This window comes from Perna viridis, chromosome 11 (assembly GCF_037379345.1).
Source record: "Perna viridis isolate PV_CMFRI_1.1 ecotype Kerala chromosome 11, ASM3737934v1, whole genome shotgun sequence".
NCBI classification, from domain to species: domain Eukaryota; kingdom Metazoa; phylum Mollusca; class Bivalvia; order Mytilida; family Mytilidae; genus Perna; species Perna viridis.
The window spans coordinates 25,386,624-25,393,989 of record NC_142455.1 but is presented as its reverse complement, the minus strand read 5'-3'; positions in this window follow the sequence as shown (position 1 = coordinate 25,393,989).

Genomic DNA, 7,366 nt, shown 5'->3' with positions numbered 1-7,366 from the left:
CAAATTTCTTATTGTTTTCCCTTGTTCGTTCATCCCTATTAACGTTATTGTAACTCCTACAATTTTATTCAAATTTCTGAATTTGAACTAAAAGTTGTTTGATAAAGCCAAAATACGTTGGTCTATGAAATATGAGCAATAATCAGATTGTATCATATTTTGTTTTAATATATTATATTCTGAGCCCATTTTGTCATTGGTGAAGGCGTAATTTTCGTCATCGATATTGGAAATTGATAATCTGATGAAACTCGAGATACACGTTGGTTTGTCGCTCCTTCGTGAAATCCTATTCCCACTGACTGCGATAGGTATTAATTGTCACAGATATTTTTTGTGCTGTTGATTAAAGGTTACATGCATCGACTGACGTGGTAAATCATTTCGTGTCATTTTCAAAATTCTAAAGTAATTACGTAGAACTAAGTTCTGAAGTCGTAATTGGTCTACGTTCTTGTACTTTTCCTTGGGTACATTCATATTTAAACATAAATATATCAAACTAACTAATGTCTCTTTTTTTCATAATGCACCGTAGTGCAATGACGATAAAGATAGATGATTTTGTTACAAAAAAAATGTAAGTTAAATGATTTATGTACATTTCAATAGCTATAATCTGGTTATGTAAGACACAAAGTATGAATATTAAGACACAAAGTAGATTAAATAACGAAAAACCCTGCGAGTTTGCAAGCTTATTATGTCACCCTCATCCATGGTGTAAGTGGAAGGCTTATTGATTCAGATGATATGTTTGTCGGTTTCAGGTACTGTATGCAACTTGCTGCAGTTTTGTTGATTTTTATTTGTTTTCTCACATTCTTACTTTGAAAAGTATTTTTCCAGATCTAATAAGAATTTTCTATATTTACAAATTATTACTTCGTATATTTCTTCAGTCTTGAAAACTACTTTTTGATAGAAACATGTTATTTGAGCAGATATGGCATAGGAATAAGAAAGAGAGTAGTTAAAGGAAAGAAAATTTACAACCCACAGTAACAACGTGTATGTCCTTGATACCCTCTATACAGAAATAAGTCATACAAAACAACGTATTGTGATGATTACGTATCATTATACAGTTTGTACTTTTCTTGCTAACTTTAAGACATTTAAATTGTCACTAAGAGATAACTACCTCTGATTAAACATGATTTACTGGAGAAAACATACAAAAGATAACAAGGGGAATACCAACAATTTTCGCCGGTCAACATTTTTAGATCATTTTTGTTGTGCTTTAAAACAAATATGATCAAAATGAATTGATGTGTGTCGAACACATTCAAAGACGTAAGAATTTAAAAATAATATCTATTTTTATGTGGTCTTCAAGTCTTTATATACGCCATCTTTGGGCATTGACCGAAATATTTTTAAGGTCAACAAAGAACATATAGAAGCCACCCAGTTTGCAAAAGTTATATTTTTATTTATAATTCACGTTATAGATGAAATTGCTTATTCTTCATCCTTTTTTTTTGTAAAAATTTGGGCTGATAATTAAAAAAAATACTACAAATAATAGAAAAGATAGAACCAAAATACATTTTAATGTATGTCCGGTAAAAAAAAACGAAAACAATATTTACCGTAGACACGCCGGATTGTCTTGGTAAAATAATTCTCTGGTTGTTTCTGCTGTTGCCTTTGGTGCAGAAAATGATATAAATTGGATTAAGTAAATCTAATATTTGTTAATGTGTTAAATTGTAAGTCAAATGCAATATTTATCTGGAAAACACATTAATGATTTTGAAATGAACTTTACAATTACCTGTTGTTCATTTCAAATCGTTCGCTTTTCGGTAACGTTACAATTTTGTTTTTTATGTGCCTTTTTGTATTTTAAATATTGTTTGCTTCGCCTGTGTTCGTTAAAAATGGCTTAATCTTTAATAAAGAATATAATGTTGTAAAGTTCATTTAAATATGAGAATATAACTCCATATGATAGATTCGCATGTTATTTGCATGTAAAGTAATATTGTAATCAATTAGGAACTTAGATCAAAACCTACATCATAAATTAAAAAAAATCGACTGTCGGGTATGCTGACGAAAACAAAGAAAGACAAGTTTTGTTTTTAAATTATATGGCGAATATTTGACATGGGCAAGAAGTGTATATGAATAAAGAGGTGTCATAAAATATTAAATATTAAATATATAAGATAAACGTGGCTGTGTCCTTCGTAAAATAATAATAAAAAACGAAATAAAAATATGTAGGCTATTGCATCTATAACATGGTTTGTTCTACGTAGCTTCCGTGATTTAATCATGCGTCTGAGTTTTTTGTGCTTTTTGTATGCCTCGTATATTCTGTATATATGAACAAAAAATTTAAATAGTTTAGTAATTTTATATACACAGTAAATAAATGCATTTAAGATAAGGAAAGAACTGCAAAAAAAAACAACAAACAAACAAACAAACAAAACAAAATAAAAACAAAACAACACAAAAACAAATATAATTATTAAAAAAAAAGAAATAAACAATCAATCGAAGAAGAAATTAAATATTTTAGAAATATACCTATAAGTACAGCTAATGGAACTTTATTTTGTCGAATTTTACACGATTTTCCTAATCTGATTTTCAAATAATTTCATAAGAGATATTGATAACTGTCATCAGAAAATGATTGATTGATTATTGGGGTTTAACGCCCGAGCAGCAATATTTCGGCTATATTCAACCGATGAACATGAAATGGATAATAAAATGAACATGCAATGATGATGATAATGATGAAAAAAGGGCTGGGAAACAAAGATAATAGTGTCGACAAATTTTGATTGCCACTAGAAAAAAAAGGATAGGTAGGGTCGGGCAATTTTGCCTCTGTGGCGGAGCGCAAAGGTTCCTACTCCTATCGAATACCACAGCAGGGTTCTCTAACGTGCGAGGAACGTGGCATTTTTCCAAACACGGTGCACCACTATGGTTCGCAGTCAGGTTTTCCGTATTTTAGGCTGCCAACCCCAGCATGTAACACGCCATGGGTACCCCATTCCGCCACCTGGGGCACACAACCCAAGTGCGTTGTAGGGAGAGAGCCCTATTCCACCCGGCTAAGGTTCTGAGCACTATTTCTACCGTTTATTAATTGAAATTTTACCAAATTTAGCTCTTGTTGTAGTTTGTTAGCGTTACTTTATGCTACAGTTGCGATCACTTCTAACCTCTCTTAAATTCTGTCGGGATCTGTCAGGATTTCTGTTCTATGACCGCAGATAGAACAGAAATCCTGACAGATCCTGACAGGGTCTGACAGAGGCTGTCGTGGGTCAGAACATATTTTGCCCTATTCCCTGACAGAAACTGTCCTGGGTCGTGAAAATACGAAAAGCTGTTCTAAACTGTCTTACCCCAGGACCGGTCGAAATGCATCAAAATGTCAATTCTAGATACGAATACGAGTGTGAACACTTCCAATTTACCTACATGGTCTTTTATGTAGAAAATGTAGAAATTAAAAATGTTAGTTTCATATTAGTGACTGTGAGACCTGTATTTAGGTGAAGATTCTAAGATTTTGCAAAATGTATGAGTGCAAGGAGTTTAATTTTCATAATGGTCTAAAATTATTGACTAAAATGTTTATTTTTTCAATATAACTATCATGTGGGTGACTGTGACACATGCATTCCTGTCAAAATTCTTCAAATATTCTTGCAAAATGTATGAGTACTCACACTTTTAATTTCTATGAGGAACTGAAATTAATGACTGAAATGCTAAATATTTCAATATAAATGTCAAATGGTAGCTGCGACATATTAGTTTGAGTCAAAATTCTTTAAAAATGTCATTTTCCTGCAAAATGTATGAGTGCGCACACTTTGAATTTCCATTGGGGTCTAATATTAATGACTAAAATGCTAAATTTTTCAATAAAACTGTCATACAGTAGCTGTGACACATTAATTTTAGTAAAATTCCCACAGTTTTTAAAAAAAGTTATTCTCACTTTCTAACTTTTGACTTCTCAACTCTTTACATTACGTTGCAATATGATAAATTGAATTCTCGTTTGAAAGAACTTACTTGTAAATCTTTTTTTCCGATTCGAAAAATAATGCTGTTCTTGGTTACAAATCCACATAAAACATCGCAGAAGGTAAAATGTGCTACAAAAAAATGAGATATGCTTTATTTCCTGTCTGATAACATATAAGTCACCTTTGAAGAAACTATTTTCAACAAGAAGTTGGCATTTCAGTGGGCAATAACTGTGCTCCTTTCCTTGCCAGAGTTCAAGATAAGGGAAACTACAAAAAACGGCTTGCTCAATATTGGACCTACATCTCAAATTTGACAACAGAGATCATTTCAGCACTAAGATTAATGATAAAAGAGACGAATTCAATTTAAATATTATAAATTTATCTTACCTTGTGCAACAATATACCTTCATCTTCTGCATATGGTGTTTACATTTACAACTGATTTGCAACGCTAAAGCAAGTACTAATTACTCTGATTTTCTTGAACGCCAACAATATTTGCGTAACAGACTCCTGAATCAGGGATACATGTATGAGGACATACGTCTCAATAGTCTCTTACCAAATTATTTTTAGATATCAGTCCTTGGTTGAAAAAAACTCTTCTAAAATAAATAAGTAATGAATGTTTTTTGCAAATTGTTCTTTGTGCTGATGTGACAACTTATTAACCGATTATGATATAATATCAAGTAAGTGCTATTTAATCACCACCGGTATATTCATGCCGCAATGGAAAAGGGAGGGTTTAAAACCTAGATTTAAAACGATATAAAACCATTTCGTTTGAAATGACTGTACCAAATCAGGACCTTTGCGGTACCACATGCTCCGATGGTGTAATATATATTTTGCCAGATTCATTTGGACTTGAATTGATTAGTGCTCGGTAATTTTGTTGTTACCCTTTTTTTTACGATGTTCTTTCTCCTTCACATAATTTTCGATCAACTCCGAAGGGCTGTCTAGTATACAGCAAGAACGGTTCATAATTCCAGAGAACATAATTGCACGTGCTTTTATGTTATTTTTTGTATGTCCTTTTTTAGTTTTGTTCCCCTATATTTTTTTCTTTTTCTTCCTAATTTTAAATTTATTCACAACTTTCCTTTCGTAGTAGAAAAAAGCTTTCGTGTCATAGAGGCTAACTTTACTGCCTTTCATTTTTAGAAAAAAAAATGTAAGAGAAATTAGAAAGCGCAAATGTTTACATTTACATGTGTTAATTATATTCCATACATATCTTGTTTTGTATTTTATTTTGGAAACAGACTAATGTGTCAAGCAAACGACATTGACAATAATAATGCACGAATGATTTGATCAGTAAGGAACGTATGCCGATAAGCTAACAAAACATTATACAGAACAGAACTCATAGTTATTCTTTGAGAGGTTTAAAACAATCTGAAGAAGATATTAATTCCTTCATTTCATGTGACGTACTTAATGGGAAAAAGCGGTATGATTCACATGGTGTTCAAATGTAAAATTATTTGTAATTGTAGGCGACATTTCTGAATATTATCTTCTTTAAAACGTTTAGTATTGTGTGGTTTGAATGTAATTATTGGTGGGTTTTAAATCAAGATTCAATACCCAGGTGGAAGGTATAGCCTTCCTTCGAAATTAAAATAGTATATTTCCCTTCTCAGTCCTCAGACCCCAAAATATATATGATTTGTAGAGTAATCCAATTGTTTAGTGCAATGATCTGTTGAAGAGATATTTGTATTTAGCAGTATACATGCATTCCATTTTTTACAGTTTACAAAAATGTACCTATGTACCATGTACCGGTGCACCTGGTCCATGCTCCCAGTTTTTAATGGAGTCAGAGTTGTTCATTTACTTTTGTTTCTTTGTATGTATTATTTCAATTACTTTATGTTCTTTGTTGTGTATGTCTGTTTTCCATGTCGGGTCTTTGTCCCTGGATTTTGATTACCGCTATAACCTTGGTTCCCTTGATTACTTTTTTATCTAATGTTTCTCGTATTTATGACATATTGCTTTGACCTTTTATAAAGAAGCAACAAAATAATCTTTGTCGATAAGATGTATTTTGGGCAATTTTTCACAAATATGTATGCATATAAGTTGTTTTCCTATGTGATGACATTGTTAACATTAGCCAATGAAAACAGTAAGGTTGTATAGGCAACTTAACATGCTATATTTGCAAAAGATATTTCTCAAATAATGGTCTTATTTCATGAGTAAATGATTACTATGTTATATTGTAGAATGAGGCTGTCTCAACAACCCCTGCATATTCTTGCTATATACTGATTCGCATAACTCTGATTTTAATCAAAAGTGTAAGACATGGATGCTGAACTATTATTATTACATGGTTAAGATAGTCCTTTGTTCGCTCGTTACATCGTGAAACTTGCTGCAAACAATTTTAATTTATCAACATATTTTTGACAGTGACAGACACATTGCCTTGAATACGTCTAGCACTTAAGTGTAAGTCCCTGAAAGAATCAGGCAATGGGTGAAATGTGGTATGAAAAAAACTAACATTTTGATTGTGTAATTTGACTATTTGCTCTATCAGAATCAATGTAAACAGACAAGATTTTTCATATCATGCTGGTCCATTAAATTACAATTTCATTGAAATGCCCTGCAAGTGAACATTTTAAGAGCTAAAAACGCTGCATAAAAATCATATTTCTAATATTCTATGGAACATTTTCTATGCAAAATCAGTGATGCAGATCAAATAATGGTCTTTTCGAAAAGAGAAAGCATTCTTGTGTTAAATTATTTTGTCTGATTTGTGGGGTTTTGACCTGCATGTCTCTTTTTTTTTCTCATTTTGCCTGATCTTTACAAATTTTACACTTAATAAGTGGAACAGCAAACAACCATTTTCACTTTTTATTATGAATTATACGAAATTTCACAATTTGAACAATATTAATTACACAAGTAATTCACTGAAATGCTACTTATTTGCTAAGAAAATATTGACACTTGATGCATCAAAAAATAAAATAAAGAAAACAGAAAATATAGACTTGCACACAAAAGGAATAGAAAGAAATACTATGCCATAAAAACTGAAGATAAGGAAAACGAGATATCATACACGAAAACCGTGAGAGACTCAAGTACTCCTGGAAGGGAACCATGTTATGTTCTACTAGCGGCATTCGTCCAATTGCAATTAAGTATAATTCGCTAAGAGTTTAGATACAATATTGTACCTTCCCGACACAGTGTGTCAAGTTGAAGATTTTTTGTTGTTCACTTTTTGTCATTATTTAATTATTTCTTCATATGTCTGTAAAGCAATCGTGAGCAGAAAGGCTAAGCAGAACAATAGCCAT